Here is an 18,632-nt window from a genome sequence, read left to right as displayed (position 1 = left end):
TAATTTTAAAACATTTTTTGAGGGGTCAGGAGGGTGGTGGAGGCTAAAGGAGCAGTTTTAAAGGGTCGGGGTGGGTTTTTAGGTTGTGTCCTAACTCCAATTTGTGTGCACTAACCCGATTAATGATTTTTGCACGATAAATCGGTGGAATTTCTATTGTATCACACTCTTTAACGATTAATGATGATTTAAAAAATATCGGACGATATTTTAAATCGTCAAAAAATGATTCACATCCCAATCTCTGAGCTTCCATGATATAGTGTGGCCTCGGTGGAACCACCAGGGCTCCACCCTTATCCACAGGTTTGATAACCAGAGATGTGTTCTTTTGTAAATGTTGTATAGCCATGTATTCCTCATGTGTAACATCTGAAAATGTTTGAAGGCTGTTGTTCTAACTTACTCAGTTCCTCAAGTACCAAGTTTTTTTTAAAGTTTAACAGATGTGGATCAACTGGGCCTTTGGGGATCCACTTTGATTTGGCCTTGACTACAGAACAATCCTGTTTGTTAGGTTATTTGCTAAAAAATAATTTCAATTGTAACAATCTAAAAAAGCAAAAAAATCCAATGCATGATATAAAAGCACTGTGACATTGTGTAGGCACAAAACCCAGACCCTTATTTAAAATAGATTCCTGGGCTGCAGTTAAGTTCTCACCTGACAGATTTATTACTGCTGAGGTGGTGGTTTGTCCTTTGATCTGGTCTGTGGTAGGGATGTGAATCGTGTCCTCGATCGTCTTAACGATCGATTTCGTGAAAAATCGTGAAAAATCGTGAAAAATCTAAAAATCTAAAAATCGCAAAACCGGCACATTAAAACCCCCTAAAACCCACCCCCGACCCTTTAAATTAAATCCCCCACCCTCCCGAACCCCCCCCAAATGAGTTAAATAACCTGCGGGTCCAGCGGCGGTCCGGAACGGCAGCGGTCCGGAACGGGCTCCTGCTCCTGAATCTTGTTGTCTTCAGCCGGCGCCATTTTCCAAAATGGCGCCGAAAAATGGCGGCGGCCATAGACGAACACGATTGGACGGCAGGAGGTCCTTCCGGACCCCCGCTGGACTTTTGGCAAGTCTCGTGGGGGTCAGGAGGCCCCCCACAAGCTGGCCAAAAGTTCCTGGAGGTCCAGCGGGGGTCAGGGAGCGATTTCCCGCCGCGAATCGTTTTCGTACGGAAAATGGCGCCGGCAGGAGATCGACTGCAGGAGGTTGTTCAGCGAGGCGCCGGAACCCTCGCTGAACGACCAAAAGTCCAGCGGGGGTCCGGACCCGCAGGTTATTTAACTCATTTGGGGGGGGTTCGGGAGGGTGGGGGATTTAATTTAAATGGTCGGGGGTGGGTTTTAGGGGGTTTTAGTGTGCCGGCTCACGATTCTAACGATTTATAACGATAAATCGTTAGAATCTCTATTGTATTGTGTTCCATAACGGTTTAAGACGATATTAAAATTATCGTCCTAAAACGATTCACATCCCTAGTCTGTGGCCCCTCCCATATGGATCCTTCCAATTTGTACCAATGGTTGTGATTGGGTCTTCTCAGAAAGTTCCCGCCCTATGATTTATATCTATTTCTGAACTGTCTGCCATGATTCAAAAAATGACCTCTATTACTAAATTCTATTTCATCCCCACTACTGTTGGTGGATTCATCACCAGTATAGTTATTTGAATTTGATATTTTTGTTTCCTATTTTGGACTTTGTTTATTGTTACATTATGGTTTAGAGCAAACCATTATGGCTGGATTCCACCCTGATCTGATGTCCCTCTGATTTACCCTTTTTTAATATTGCCAATTTGGCCATTTTGTGTGCATTTGTGTTTAAAGTACTCCTGTCTCCCTCTCTTCATTTTTTTTGGCAGGAAATAAAGACAGCCAGCTAGGAACCTTAGAATGATCATCTTTGAACAAGTTTAAAATTATAATAATGCAACTTTCTATGCAGAGATCACCCCACAGAAACTTAGCAACAATTGTAAAGCCAACATTTAAAGCAGCAAATGAGAGAAAAGATGAAAAACTGTTCATTCTTAGCTTAAAATCTTCAGCAAACCCAAATTATGCTCAGAGATATGGAGAGGACTAATATTGTCTTTAGAATGCTGATATCCCAAAGGTCAGGTACTGGAACAGCTGCATTCTGGTCCCATAAACACAAGATCTAACACTTCTGACCTTAAGGGGCAAGGACTTATTGTCCTGAACATTTTTTTTTTTTTAAATCAAAATTGTAAATATTTATTTATTTGCCTTGTATACCTGGTATGTTACCTAACAAAACTGCCATCTTAAACTGGCAAACAATAAAAATCAAGTACCCTACTATTACAAAAAGTTCCACATTTGCAGCATGATGATCAAGAAGCAGATGTTATAAAATGAGTGGGGTTTTTTTTTTATTGACATGATATACAATTGGTAAAATCCTTATGGAACATAGCTTTATAATTTACAATCTTCTGGCAGAGAGAAGAAATCAAGACAACACCGAGAAAAAGATGCATTTATGGGAACCCCTCCCCCCAAAAAAATAAAAATTGTGAGGTTTCATAGTTGTACTTTTTGCTACTAAGTACAATGAAGCCTGGCATTTTAACTACTGATTTTTATCTTTGGGGTTAAGTAGATTGTTCTTGTGTTGATTTCCTCATCCCCATGCTCCTCAGGAGTTTTTGCATAATTTGTTTGTCACTTATTGCCCATGGATTGCACTCTCCTTTCTCAGCTAGCTCTGGTTAATGAGATGCTGATTGGGGAATCTCGAATTTGCTTGCTGATGATTATGTGTTATTTTAACAGGAGAATGACAATAATTTCCTGTAATACCACTTGTTAAGGTAATTATGCTATAATTGCCTTATCAAGGTGTCATAGAGGAGAGGCAAAGAACTCCAAGATTTCACAGCTGCTGTCATGCTCCTGTTAAGTGTTATCTTGAAAATGCATTATCAGTCATCAAGCTAAATTTCTAGCAGTTTGTCAGAATCAGAAAAAGGTCCTGCCCTACTTATGATTGCCCAGACTTATGGTTTTTTTAAGCCAATTTTACAGGTTCACTTTTGTCAAATTTTGATAACCTTTGCATTTATCAAGGAAAAATGATTCTTTAAAAAAATGTGAATACACACAAAACTGCATTTGTAATATTTATTAGCAAGCAAGTGGATTTAAAAGTAACATTATGCTCATAATAAGTAAGTTTCTCTCAGGATTTATATTGTTTATACGAACAGGTGACCAAATCAGGTTAAAGATTTAAGAAATACTTGTTTCTTTAAATGAGTATTACTAGATTTTATCCTAAATCACATAACTGTACTTAAAAATACACACACGCATATTTTTAATTGCTACAAATCTGAAAAGTTGAGCACACAAAGGAAAACATGCTATGAGACATGTAACACTAATAGTGCCATCATGGCCAGCACTACATTTTATATTTGATAATGACACTCTAGAATTGTATTTGAAAAGAAAAAAAGAAAACAGTGTGAAAAGCTCTAAAGAACTGTGACTTGCAAAATGATTAATGTCATACACAATAAATTGCTGTGCCACACAGAAGTTGTGGTAAACATATTCAGTGTATTACAGACAAGGCTGTCAAAAAGTGTCAGGTAATTGCAAGTGAAGCTCGATTGATCTATTATTTGTAATTGTTTTGGCAACTTCTAAGACAGCCTGCGACAGTATGCCTGAGAAACAATGACAAACTATTTCACATATAACCATTGGTTTCTGAAGCCATATAAATTATGGTAGAGAGAAAAAAATGTTTAAATCATTAAAATCACGATGAAAAAGAAAAGGTGATCCTAAACCTCATCTAAACCGCATGTTTGATTATGGTGGGGGCTTCATCGGGTCATAATAGAAAGCCAGAAAAACAGTGAGCCACTGAGAGCCAGGAATTTCCTATAAATATATAATTAATTATAATTTAGAACACTTTTGAAAGTCCAACATCAGTATTATTGCCATGTTTCTTCAAGGGTTGAGAATGCAAATCTTTGAAACCTAAATACATAATAGCACTGAAATCTGAATAACCACTTCTATGCAATATTAAAAAAAAAAAAAAAAAGATACAACTTAGGCTCCCACATTACAGCAAGAAGAGCTTGATCCTACCAAATTCAGTATGACTGTAGGAAGGCAAATACACAGCGATATCTGAGTGTAAAATATTTTTCTTGTGCTTACAAAGAATACATAATATTCAACTTGATTTTTACAGTGTTATGGTCCCAGGCCGTGCCCTGGTCCCTCCACCTACCTCGGGGACGGCCCGGGCCGTTTCGGGGGTTCCTCGGGCCTGCAGGCCCTCCAGCACGTCTCTCCCTCCTCGGGAGAGGCGCCGACGGTCCAGTGCGGCTGGCCACGCCCCCTGACGCGCGCGCGTGGGGAGGAGCTCCATTTAAAGGGGTCAGCGCAGGAAAAACCTCAGACGCCCTCAGGGTATAAGTACCCTGCATCCAGACTACTTCAGTGCCTTGCAACGAGGTTCATCAGGTTTCCTGACTACTAGTTGCTGTGTATTGGTGATTGCGTCCTGTCTTCGACCCGGCTTGCCTTCTGACTCGTCTCCTGCTTCCGTCCCTTGGTTCTGGTATCTACTTCTGACCTTTGGCTTTCGACCCGGCTTCGTCCCACGACTTCGTCTCCAGCTTCAGTCCCTGGCTTGGCTTCACTTCTGACTTCTGGTTCTGACTCCGGTTCCATCCTCGACTCCGTCTCCTGCTTCATCCCTGGCTTTGGTTTGGATCACTGACTCCAGGCCTCCGACCCGGCTTCGTTCCTGGACTCTGCCCTCGGCTTCCTCCGCACTTCAGGTACTCGGAGCTCCCTGGCCCAGAAGATTCGCCTAAGTCCCAGCGGCCGGGCCCCTACGGGCTCCTCCCAGGGGGGCTTCGGCTTCCAGGGTGAATCTCCTAAGTCCCAGCAGCCGGACACCTACGGGCTCCTCCTGGGGGAGTACCGGCTTCCCGGGTGAAGACTCTCCAGCCACCCGGACCCAACCGTCGTCCGTCTCTTCAGCCACTGCCTAGGGTCCTTGGTCGCATAGGACTCCACCTAGTCTGAGGGGGCCCTCAGACTTCCAGCGATGAAACCTTCCCTGACTCTCTTCCGAGCCGCCTCCTGGCTGGGACGCTTGCTGTGGTCATCCATAGCATACCATCCTCTGTTCCAACCGGCCCAAGGGTCCACAACCGTAACATACAGTAGCTGCTATTGAGCAAAAACGCTGGGCCTTGTCATTGAGGCAACCAATAGACATTCCATATACTCTCAAAATTGTTGGCCCTATCCAGCACAGAAATAAAGGTCATCAAACAAAAAAAAAAAAAGTAAGATAATACCTTTTTATTAGACTAACTTAATATATTTCTTGACTGGCTTCCAGCATCAACCTTCCAGCAATCCCTTTCTCAGATCCAAACAAAATGACCATGACAGAGGAAAAGATGACATTGCAAAATAATACAACTGAATCCATAAAATAAATTACAATGGTAGTGTGAAGAGGAGGGGGAAAAGGGAGGTTTGATATGTTAGAGTGATAAGAAGGTGACAGATAGGCAGTACAATTATTTCTGGTTGTGAGTTTTAAAAATCCCAAGTCTCTGTTAAGATCTTCTGTGTCAGATCTGAAGTATTTGATCATTTAAACTTCAAATGTCTTACCTTCATGCATTGTTCTGAATTTCTCTTTCAGTATCCTGACCATAAGGTCGTTGATGTAGTGATCGTGATCTGCTTACAAAAAATGTTTCCTTAGAGGTGTTGCCTTGCTCTTCTTTGCGATTTGCAATTTTAGGTCTATGTAAGTTTATTCTTATCTTTAAATTCTTGCCTGTTTTCTACTCTAGCATTCCTTTTCACATTACCTGCATTGAATAATATATTATATACTACATTAAAGAAGGAGCATAAATATGAACCCCTTATTCAGAATGGGCCGGATTTTAAAATGGTTACGCACATAAGGTATGTTCGTAACCCTTTTAAATCCCCCCTGCGTGCGCCGAGCCTATTTTGCATAGGCTCGGTGGCACGCGCAAGTCCCGGGGCTTGCAAAACGAGGAAGTTGGGGGGCGTGGACAGGGGGCGTGGTTTTTGATCAGGGGCGTGTTCGGGGGCGTGTGGGCGGTCTAGGGGCATGGCCGAGTGCCCCGAAACAGCGGCCTGTGTCGGGGCCTGCCGCGCCGGCGCTCGTAAGTTACTACTGCCCGGAGGCAGTAGTAACTTTTAAGATAAATGTAGGGAGGGGGTTTAGATAGGGCCGGGGGGGTAGGTTAGGTAGGGGAAGGGAGGGGAAGGGAGGGGAAGGGAGGGGAAGGTGCAAGGGGGTGAATGGAAAGTTCCCTCCGAGGCCGCTCCGATTTCGGAGCGGCCTCGGAGGGAACGGGCAGCACGCACAGGGCTCGGCGCATGCAAGGTGCACAAATGTGCACCCCCTTGCGCGCGCCGACCCTGGATTTTATAAGATACGCGCGGCTACGCGTGTATCTTATAAAATCCCGTGTACTTTTGTTCGAGCGTGCGTAGATTTGTAAAATCTACCCCAATGTCATGTGGATAATTGTATTGTTCTGTGACATTTGTTGTGAAACAGTGTCTTGCAGCATCTCACTCTTCTGAATGTTGATGTGCTACTGCTGGGTCTGTGGTTGAGGATGGACCTGGAGGAAAAAGGCCAGAGGAATTCTCTGTTCTCCACGACCTGCTATTCCTGAAAAGGGTGGGTGGCTGAGAAGTTTGCTCTTTGTCTTGGTAGTATCATTTTCTAGAGATGTGAATCGGAACCGGATTCAGTTCTGATTCCGGTTCCGATTCACATCGTGATATTTTTTTCATCCGGCCCGATCTGGTTTTTTTTATCGGCTGCGCCCGAGCCGATAAACAAAAAACCCACCCCGACCTTTTAAAACTAATCCCTTAGCTTCCCCCACCCCCCGAAAACCTTTTACAGGTATCTGGTGGTCCAGTGGGGGTCCTGTGAGTGATCTCCCGCTCTCAGGCCATCGGCTGCCACTAATAAAAATGGCGCCGATGGCCCTTTGCCCTTACCATGTGACAGGGTATCCGTGCCACTGGCCGGCCCCTGTCACATGGTAGGAGCACTGGATGGCCCGTGCCATTTTTAAAGATGGCGCCGGCCATCCAGTGCTCCCTCCATGTGAGGGGCCGGCCAATGGCACGGATACCCTGTCACATGGTAAGGGCAAAGGGCAATCGGCGCCATTTTGATTAGTGGCAGCCGACGGCCCAAGAGCGGGAGATCGCGTCCGGGACCCCCACTGGACCACCAGGTACCTGTGAAAAGTTTTGGGGGGCGTCGGGATGGTGGGGGAAGCTAAGGGATTAGTTTCAAAGGGTCGGGGTGGGTTTAGGGATTATTTTTGTGTGCCGTTTTTCCCGCCCTCCCCCAAAACGATAAGAGAACCCCATGAACAATATCGTGGGGTTTTCCTATCGGTTTCGGGGAGCCCACGATTTCTGATGATTTTGAAAATATCGTACGATATTTTCAAACATCTGAAATACGATTCACGTCCCTATCATTTTCTGCTTCCTGTAGCTGCTCAGTAGAATGCCCCAAACCCTGTTGAACTACTAGAAGTTCAAAATTCTCAGAGTCTGAAAATCCCACATGAGTCATTGGAATCAGAACTTTTTCAAGTATTTGGTGTAAACACTACTCAAGAGGAATCAGGGGGAACGCTGTGCTGCTTTTTGATGTTCCACTTCTATGTTTCTTCTACTGTTGATTCCTCTGTCTGTTGGCTCTGCTTTCTCCTACCCTTGCTCCATAGGAAAAGAGATCAGAGTGAGAACAGGCAGAAGATGTTCTTCCTACTTGAGCTTCTTCTAATCAGACCCTGCCTGAGGTTTCCCCCTGCTAAAAAGTCTTTTTAGCTTAGACTGGGGAGTCCTGTTTTTTTCAAAACTATAATCAGTAATGATACTTGTGAGGCTGATATAGTTAACTGAGCATTAAAACTCTGCACTGAAATTCAGCACAATTTCTTAATACACAAGCTAATATTTTTTAAACTTCTGATGCAATAAGTTAATGGTATGCTAATGCTTCAGGAGTTATAAATCAGAAAATGTGCACAAAGAAAAGACTTATTGCTAAGAAAAATCATGATATATATGCATAGATTATATTTTATGCTCGAACAAAAGTACACGATCGCGTATTTTTTAAAGATCTACCCCTGAGTGCATAGTCTGTGCACAAAACTTGTGCACACAACTATGGGTAAAACTTTGCACTCTGAGTTCATCTTATTACATCAACTCTTGTGTTTGTTCTAGGTTTCTTTGGAAAAAAAGCCTTCACTCTTTAATTTTCTATTGCTGTTGATATTAGTGCCACCACCACCACCATAACTTCCTCATGGTATGATGACATTTGACTCAGTTGCTCAGTCACTTGTAGTGTCCATTACATTTAATTCTTACATTAAATGTAATGTACTCTAGAACTGTTCACCAATACTAGAGTTATATGGAGAGTAGAGACACACAGAGAGACAGCGTAACAGCACATATCATCTATTTTGTTAAAAAGCATGCCATGTCGGTCTGCTTGCTGACTGACTGTGTAGACTTCCACTAGGAAATGGCATAGCATGTGGAAAAGGTGTCACACACACACACCATAGTCAGTGTATACTGTTTCCTTTATCTACCACAGAAAGTCAAAGAGAAAAAAGAAAAGGAAGGCTGGTATTTTATCTGACCATCTGCAGTGGTCACTAGTCAGTGATACTGTAAAAATAAAAATAGATCTCTCTCTGCTCAGCAAGTGTTCAAAAAAAGAGAAGCTGTCACTTGCTTGTGAAATGATACATTAGATATGCAAAACTGAACAGACAGAAAATTTCAACATCTTCTTTTATACAGTGAGACTGTATGATAACAGAAAACAGCATAGCCCATCTTTAAGTTTTTCCTTCCTTTCCATTCTAAAACTTTTTTTTCATTGCTTTTTCTCTGAGAGAGTTGCAGAGGTACAACCTCTGTCTGAAATCCAGCAGAGAAATGACCCAATACAAAATGGTGATTGCTCAAAATTGTGACTTGCTTTCAGTTTTAGCATGAAAAAATGAGGAACTCATTGTCAATCCATGTAGGTGCCAGCTGGTGATAGGCTTGTTAAAAAAAAAAAATGTTTGGTTGGTCCTGATCCTTCCGTGTCCCTTCCCACTCTGGCTCAGTTCAGTCTAGTTCCAATGGCTTTGCTGAGTAGAAGAACATTCTCTTCAGTTGTGCTTTCTCAATAGACTTCAATGGATTCAAGAATAAAAAAAAAAATCATTATTTTCAGGGGCACTGCCATTCATTTCATTTAAAATAAATGCCCAGTTTCATTTCACAATGCCTATGCTTTTAAAATGAAAGCACATCCCTGCTGCTCAGGGAACTATTCTCTGCTGGCACAACAGTATTCTGAGCCCTATGTTCCTGAAGCTTCATCTCAGCTTTGATTCTTCCTTCATGGTTCCTTGCCTGTCTCCTACCTTTCAAATTCATGCCTGGTCCCTAGATTCCAACTTTGTGTAGTCCTATATTCCCTGGCTAACTCTCTTGGCAGAGTCAGGGAGCTAAATTTTCAAATCTATCTGTGGTACAGAATGTTAGGAATTATTACAAACAGAATGTTGGGAATTATTAGAAAGGGAATGATGAATAAAATGGAAAATGTCACAATGCCTCTGTATCGTGCCATAGTGAAACCGCATCTTGAATACTGTGTACAATTCTGGTCGCTGCATCTCAAAAAGGATATAGCTGCAATGGAGAACGTACACAGAAGGGTGACCAAAATGATAAAGGGGATGGAACAGCTCCCCCAAAAGGAAAGACTAAAGAGGTTAGTACTGTTCAGCTTGGAGAAGAGATGGCTGAGGGGGGATATGATAGAGGTCTTTAAAATCATGAGAGGTCTAGAATGGGTAAATGTGAATCGGATATTTACTCTTTTGGATAATAGAAGGACTGGGGGCATTCCATGAAGTTAGCATGTGGCACATTTAAAACTAATCAGAGAAAGTTCTTTTTCAATTAAACTCTGGAATTTATTGCCAGGGGATGTGGTTAGAGCAGTTAGTGTAGCTGGATTTAAAAAAGGTTTGGATAAGTTCTTGGAGGAGAAGTCCTTTACCTGCTATTAATCAAGTTGTCTTAGAAAATAGCCACTGTTATTACTAGCATCAGTAGCATGGGATAGACTTAGTATTTGGGTTCTTGCCAGGTACTTTAGCCTAGATTGGCCACTGTTAGAAACAGATGCTGGGCTTGATGGACCCTTGGTCTGTCCCAGTATGCATGTTCTTATGTTCTAACTGTATTTGCATGCATAAATGATGTGCGGAGATTAATGCATGCATTTTATAAACTGTGCAGTGAGAACTGCACAGTTTATAAAATATCTCATACTTCTACTCCAAAAGCACACACATATGTTTCAGTATGTGTATTTATTTCCAATGCAAGAAAATACATACACACATATATTTTACACACAAAATAATTGTTACACTGTGAATAAACAACTCAAATTTTATAAAGTATGCATGAGTACTTGGAATCATCAATTCATCTATACCTTCACCAATTCACCCAGCCATCTCCAGTTCAGCACTCTGAATCCCCACCAGCTCTCCTAGTCCTCCAACCTGAAAACTGCAGACAACAAACAAGTCTAATTTCACATGTGTGAGTCATTTAGCAGGTTAAAAGTGTACAAAAAAGTTTGGAAATGTATATATGTGTATCTATTACAAAATCACAACTACAATATACAGTATACTTCTCAACCTTGTCCTGGAATACTGCCAGACTGCATCTTTTTTCTCTCAGTAATTGTATGCATGAAACAGAAAATACATGCATACTTTTGACATTTATAAAATAGTAACATGTGTGTACAGACGTTTGTGCGAATATGCTATTTTTACAAATGGAATCTCTTTGAAAACTTGGTCCTCAGCAAAGATCTAGTTGCCAAAGCTCAACTCACCCCTGCAGTCAGACAGGAACAATGTTAGAAAGTACTAAGTCTGTCTTTCTCCTCCTTATTTTCTTAATTATACAACCTCTTGCTCTGGCATCCAGAAGAATCTGATTGATGACAACTTGCTACTACTAGCATAAGTCTTGAATGATATTGCCTGATTTGCGCAACCAGAGACAATGTCCCAAGGTGGATGCCTTTCTTTTCTTTAATGAATAGAAAACCACACTTCTGTCAGATGACAGTAATAACCTATCTCTTGGAACTTATTAGAATGACATGGCAAAATTGAAATTGACTTGAACATTGAAAGTGCAATTTTGAAACATTGCAGACAGCTTTTACCTGTATAAAATCTTTTGATTATTGCTCTCTAATAGGGTCATTCACCAAAATGCTTTAGGGCCTGAACGTGCAGTAAATAGGATCTAATGAGTGTTGCACGCATGTTAAATAGCACAATGCATGCAAATTTTAAATTTAGAATGCATAAGGGAGGAGTTAATGAACATTAAGTTGTCCTACCACAGTCCATGAGAGCTTAACATACAATAACATGGGATTTAATGTCTGAAATAACTACACCTTTTTTCTGCAGTATAAGGGAAATGTTTTTATCATGTGCCTGCGGCCGTTATCGCAGATTGCGGCTATTATCACAGCCATTACCGTAGCTATTATTGCACACGATAAAAAGAGGCCTTCCATCAGACACACCTATCATGCCCTCCTGGGCCAATAAAAACACCTGTTCTTACCTTGCCTGTCTTCCTAAACCCATAGGGGTAGATTTTAAAAGGTGTCTGCGCTTCCCAGTGCGTGCACATGGATGCACCGATTTTATAACATGCTCACGCCGGCACTCGCATGTTATAAAATCCATGGGCTGCACACATATGCACGCCAGATATTATAATCCACACGCTCATGTGTGGGTGGCGCGTGCAGCGAGGCTCCAATTTTATAAGATTACGTGCAGTGACTCAATCAGGTCTCCCCGAGATCCCTACCAGTCCACTCTAATTAAAGAGCAGACTGGGAAGGAACTTCCATACCCACGCTCCTTCCCTCTTCCCCTCTCCTTTCCTTTCCTTTCCTTTCCTCTCCTCCCCACCCCCTAAACCTTTTCTCCTACCTTTCCTTTTTTTGTTTTGTTGATTGCTGCTCCACTGTACTGGCCACCTCCAGCCCTTCCCCTCCCCGCCCCTCGAACCACCCCTTTCTCTAGGCCTGACATTTCTGCACATAACAGGGGTTATACACAAAGCCAGGCCCCTTTGAAAATACACGCGGTGCATGCAAGGCCCGGTCACGCGCATAACCCCCATGTTTTACACACGTGGCCAATTTAAAATTTGGCCGATAATGTTTATGGCAAGTTTACTTATTGTGAGATACTGAATGGTTCAGAAGGCTCGATGCAGACAACAACAAACACAAGAACAGGCAAGGGAAGTTCCAACCCCTCCTAGGGAAGTCCCTGCACTTGTAGGGAAGGGGTTGGGGCCCATGGCAACACTTGGCATGCAGGTAGGCATGGTGGAGGAGTTACAGGGAGCATATATTTATTTATTTATTTATTTATTTATTTATTTATTTATTTAACAGTTTTTTATACCGACCTTCATAGTAAATAACCATATCGGATCGGTTTACATTTAACAAAGGAAAACTGAGGTAACAATTCTGGTAAACAATAGATAACAATAGAAAGGATTAAGTCAAACTTACAATCAACAAGGAATAGAAACTTGGAGGCTTAAAAAAAGCTGGAAGAAAGATAAAGGCAGTTAAATAATTATAAAGTGATACGATTGAGTAAGGGGTTAAAGCTTAAGATGTTTTAACCTGGAAATGCCAGTGTCCATTGTTCAAGAATCTGATATTTCCAGGTTAAAGCATCTTAAGCTTTAACCCGTTACTCAATCGTATCACTTTATAATTATTTAACTGCCTTTATCTTTCTTCCAGCTTGTTTTAAGCCTCCAAGTTTCTATTCCTTGATTGTAACTTTGACTTAATCCATTCTATTGTTATCTATTGTTTACCAGAATTGTTACCCCAGTTTTCCTTTGTTCAATGTAAACCGATCCGATATGGTTATTTACTATGAAGGTCGGTATAAAAAAAATGTTAAATAAATAAATAAATATATTAGCGAGATGTCACAGATAGGAAGGGATACAGAAAAGAGATAATGATAGAGGAAGAGGAGGATCCCAGAGTCTCAATGAAACGGTTAACGCACAAGAAAAAAATCCCAGCAAATACGGAGCTGAAAAAGTGACATTTTAAAATCGACTATTCCTTGCAACCGGGTAGTCGTTATCATTTGAACGTAACTTTTTACAGGCACCCATGCCTGAGAGCAAACTGGACTAATCAATCATCCCTTTATGACTATGTTGCCGAAGAATTATCTTTCCGATCAATTGGTGGAAAGCTTTACTAAAGAAACTGACACCGCGTGCTTATTTCATAAATCATCTTCTGAATTTACAACGCATGGATTTGTATCTCAATCGGATACGTGTGAGCATTTTTACATTCTTTCCATTCAATCTAAAGCCCCTGTGGAGAGAAGATTCCTTTAAGTGGAAGGAACATGCTTTCTGATGTTAATAAAAGGATTGAAGAAGAAGAGTTGTTATTATCGTGCGTAACATTAGCTTTGGAATGGAAATATTCTGCGACTAGAAAGATGACTTGATTCCAGTTCCGACAGGGTGGGAGAGTTTTCAAATGCAAGCCACTCCCAGCAGGTATGACTTGTGCTCTTCTCAATTTAATGCAAAGATCCAGAAAATAGAGAAGGGATATCCTATCATTACGGCAGGGAGACCCAGCACTGGTGGAGCGAAATTAGTTCTCTGTGAGACTTTCTCCTCTCTGATAGAAACATAGAAATGACGGCAGAAGAAGACCAAACGGCCCATCCAGTCTGCCTAGCAAGTTCAGCACTTTTTTTTTTCTCATACTTATCTGTTACTAAGGAGAAAATACAGTTGCAGAGGAGAATCTGCAGGAATTTGCGCAGCGTCAGATACCCTCCAAAATGCTAAGCTTATGGCAAGAGACATATGTGGAAGGTTTTTTTCCCAAAACATAATTGCAACCATCCTCTTGGATTTGAACCTGGGACCTTTTGCACGCTAAGCAAAAAACATCTCCCTTACCTAATGCACAACTAGAGTGCAGGCCATCAATGACTTACAAAAGATAACAAGCTTGTACCTGCTGCTGTATGGAGTAAGAGCCAGTCAGGGTTAACTCTAGCTAATACAAGGCGGAGTCCTGCCATTCTTGTCATTCATCCTCTTGGGCCGGACCCTGGATTATGGCACCGATACAGAAGCGAGCGGCACAAATCCACACACTACAGTCACCCAAGCAAGAGAAATCACAGTAGTTTCTTCTTCTCAATTTGGCTGCAACAGTTCCTTGCTTCTGATCCCTCAGGAGCCTTTGGGGGCTTTTTATTCCCATCTGCCGCACCCAATGCAGGCTACGTACCCATCAATAATTTAGAAGCTGGCTCTTTTCCACACAGATGATAACATCTCAATCAAGTGCTCTGTATCCCTGTCACCCTCTCACAATTGCTTGGAGTTTCAAAGCAGTTTTAGATTCAGGATGGAAGGAGGGAGAAGAGAAAGGGAGGGAGGCAGAAGATGCTCTGCAAAATGCTCCTTGGTAACATATCCTAGCGAGATGTCACAGATAGGAAGGGATACAGGAAAGAGATAATGATAGAGGAAGAGGAGGATCCCAGAGTCTCAATGAAACGGTTAACGCACAAGAAAAAAATCCCAGCAAATACGGAGCTGAAAAAGTGACATTTTAAAACCGACTATTCCTTGCAACTGGGTAGTCGTTGTCATTTGAACGTAACTTTTTACAGACACCCATGCCTGAGAGCAAACTGGACTAATCAATCATCCCTTTATGACTATGTTGCCGAAGAATTATCTTTCCGATCAATTGGTGGAAAGCTTTACAAAAGAAACTGACACCGCGTGCTTATTTCATAAATCATCTTCTGAATTTACAACGCATGGATTTGTATCTCAATCGGATACGTGTGAGCATTTTTACATTCTTTCCATTCAATCTAAAGCCCCTGTGGAGAGAAGATTCCTTTAAGTGGAAGGAACATGCTTTCTGATGTTAATAAAAGGATTGAAGAAGAAGAGTTGTTATTATCGTGCGTAACATTAGCTTTGGAATAGAAATATTCTGCGACTAGAAAGATGACTTGATTCCAGTTCCGACAGGGTGGGAGAGTTTTCAAATGCAAGCCACTCCCAGCAGGTATGACTTGTGCTCTTCTCAATTTAATGCAAAGATCCAGAAAATAGAGAAGGGATATCCTATCATTACGGCAGGGAGACCCAGCACTGGTGGAGCGAAATTAGTTCTCTGTGAGACTTTCTCCTCTCTGATAGAAACATAGAAATGACGGCAGAAGAAGACCAAATGGCCCATCCAGTCTGCCTAGCAAGTTCAGCACTTTTTTTTTTCTCATATTTATCTGTTACTCTTGGCTCTTAGTAACCTTTTGGTTCTAAAAGAATGCCCGAGCCAGCCAGAAGTGGACCTAGAATCTTCTGATCCGTAGTCAGATGCGTTATCCATTGCGCCACTGGCCCACTCTGCAAGAGCAAGTGGCAATACTTTTCAGAAAACCAAATGAACGTTCCTGCTTCTGCACTTGGGAAAATGAGATATTTTCGGTCAAAAGATAGGGGGTGGTAGACCAAAATATGGAATGCGTGTCATCCTTGCGCAGGTTTATGCTAATCTTCTCTGTATCGTTCCAATTTTAGTATATGTGCTGCCAAAGCAAGCACAAAATTGAAGATGAGTCAACCTCTATAAAAACTCCTTCTGTGGTCATCTTTCTACATCGGGGCAACCAGGCCCGTCAGGGAGGTGGGGAGAGAATGCTCTCTCATCTCAACCAACAGCTATTTCTCCAACACAGCATTGCAAGGAGTCTGAGAACTCAGCTTCCATTGATGAAATCAATGCGCAAGACCTGAGAAGGGGACAAGAATGTTTTGATGCTTCTTGGGAATTAATGGCAATATGCAGATGCCTCTATGACATCACCAGCTTGTTTCCTGTGCAGGGCTCACAATGGGCACTGGCAGCATGCTTTGCCTTGACTCATGTTTTTATGATTTCTCTTGAGATGCAGTAAGAGTTTTGCTGCCGCTTGGGGCTTAGGCCCTTGCAAGGACCTTTTCCTAGAGCAGCCCTTTCGTAATGTCACAGTACTCCCACAGTGATGGAATGGATTTGATCTCCCCGAAGCCTGAAAGCACATTCCTTCCTTTCTCCCCTACCCTGACCTTGACCTTGCCTTCCAAAGCAGTTAGGGTTTCCTGTGAATTCAAGATTTCTGGAACGGTATCAGTGCTGTGTCCCATGTGAATTGGATTGCCACCAAAACCAAGCCAACCGTGAGAAACTGAGCGTAGACTCGCTGAATCTAAGGAGCTGTAGTCCTGCCTTTCCAGGAAAAATTGCAACTGCAAGCTCCAGAGCTGCAATAAGGCAAATGCAGAAGTGGATCAGCCTGTCAGGCTTAACTCCAGCCAGGTGGTAACCCTGCTTACTTGAGACATAGCAGTGAGGCTCCTCCAGAGAGTCTGAAGCCAAATGCTGCTATTTAGAGCCTCAGATTGGCTCCTTGCTCACTGCTGAATTTTGTAAACCCAAATGCGAAAAATATCAAATTCTTCATTTGTAAATAAAAATAAGAGAATGGGATCGCTTTTGCATTTTTATTACCTTGCGTTGCTTCCTTGCTGGCAAAGGGCAAGGATCCCTGTGCTACAGTGGAAACTCCCTTTTAGTGAATATTCTGATACGTGAATTTTTCTGGTGAGTCATCTTCCATTTTCCTTGCAGGGAGATAGAAAAATTGCGACAGGGATTTCCTCCGAATAAGAAGAGGATTCTGTAGGTAACAATAGTGATTGCTGGCAATGAAATCTTTCCTAAGGAGAAAATACAGTTGCAGAGGAGAATCTGCAGGCATTTGCGCAGCGTCAGATACCCTCCAAAATGCTAAGCTTATGGCAAGAGACATATGTGGAAGGTTTTTTTCCCAAAACATAACTGCAACCATCCTCTGGGATTTGAACCTGGGACCTTTTGCACGCTAAGCAAAAAACATCCCCTTGCCTAATGCACAAGTAGAGTATAGGCCATCAATGACTTACAAAAGATAACAAGCTTGTACCTGCTGCTGTATGGAGTAAGAGCCAGTCAGGGTTAACTCTAGCTAATACAAGGCGGAGTCCTGCCATTCTTGTCATTCATCCTCTTGGGCCGGACCCTGGATTATGGCACCGATACAGAAGCGAGCGGCACAAATCCACACACTACAGTCACCCAAGCAAGAGAAATCACAGTAGTTTCTTCTCAATTTGGCTGCAACAGTTCCTTGCTTCTGATCCCTCAGGAGCCTTTGGGGGCTTTTTATTCCCATCTGCCGCACCCAATGCAGGCTACGTACCCATCAATAATTTAGAAGCTGGCTCTTTTCCACACAGATGATAACATCTCAATCAAGTGCTCTGTATCCCTGTCACCCTCTCACAATTGCTTGGAGTTTCAAAGCAGTTTTAGATTCAGGATGGAAGGAGGGAGAAGAGAAAGGTGGGAGGCAGAAGATGCTCTGCAAAATGCTCCTTGGTAACATATCCTAGCGAGATGTCACAGATAGGAAGGGATACAAGAAAGAGATAATGATAGAGGAAGAGGAGGATCCCAGAGTCTCAATGAAACGGTTAACGCACAAGAAAAAAATCCCAGCAAATACGGAGCTGAAAAAGTGACATTTTAATACCGACTATTCCTTGCAACTGGGTAGTCGTTGTCATTTGAACGTAACTTTTTACAGGCACCCATGCCTGAGAGCAAACTGGACTAATCAATCATCCCTTTATGACTATGTTGCCGAAGAATTATCTTTCCGATCAATTGGTGGAAAGCTTTACAAAAGAAACTGACACCGCGTGCTTATTTCATAAATCATCTTCTGAATTTACAACGCATGGATTTGTATCTCAATCGGATACGTGTGAGCATTTTTACATTCTTTCCATTCAATCTAAAGCCCCTGTGGAGAGAAGATTCCTTTAAGTGGAAGGAACATGCTTTCTGATGTTAATAAAAGGATTGAAGAAGAAGAGTTGTTATTATCGTGCGTAACATTAGCTTTGGAATGGAAATATTCTGCGACTAGAAAGATGACTTGATTCCAGTTCCGACAGGGTGGGAGAGTTTTCAAATGCAAGCCACTCCCAGCAGGTATGACTTGTGCTCTTCTCAATTTAATGCAAAGATCCAGAAAATAGAGAAGGGATATCCTATCATTATGGCAGGGAGACCCAGCACTGGTGGAGCGAAATTAGTTCTCTGTGAGACTTTCTCCTCTCTGATAGAAACATAGAAATGACGGCAGAAGAAGACCAAACGGCCCATCCAGTCTGCCTAGCAAGTTCAGCACTTTTTTTTTCTCATACTTATCTGTTACTCTTGGCTCTTAGTAACCTTTTGGTTCTAAAAGAATGCC

At 42.2% G+C, this 18,632-nt stretch overlaps 1 pseudogene; it reads right to left on the bottom strand.

The window, feature by feature from the left end:
* Window positions 1–15,801: 15,801 nt before the first annotated feature.
* LOC115086365 lies at window positions 15,802–15,894 on the bottom strand (annotated as a pseudogene).
* Between the last annotated feature and the right edge of the window lie 2,738 nt (window positions 15,895–18,632).

This window comes from Rhinatrema bivittatum, chromosome 2 (assembly GCF_901001135.1).
Source record: "Rhinatrema bivittatum chromosome 2, aRhiBiv1.1, whole genome shotgun sequence".
NCBI lineage: Eukaryota > Metazoa > Chordata > Amphibia > Gymnophiona > Rhinatrematidae > Rhinatrema > Rhinatrema bivittatum.
Note: the sequence above shows the minus strand (reverse complement) of the source record. Positions and strands in the feature narration are given on the sequence as shown.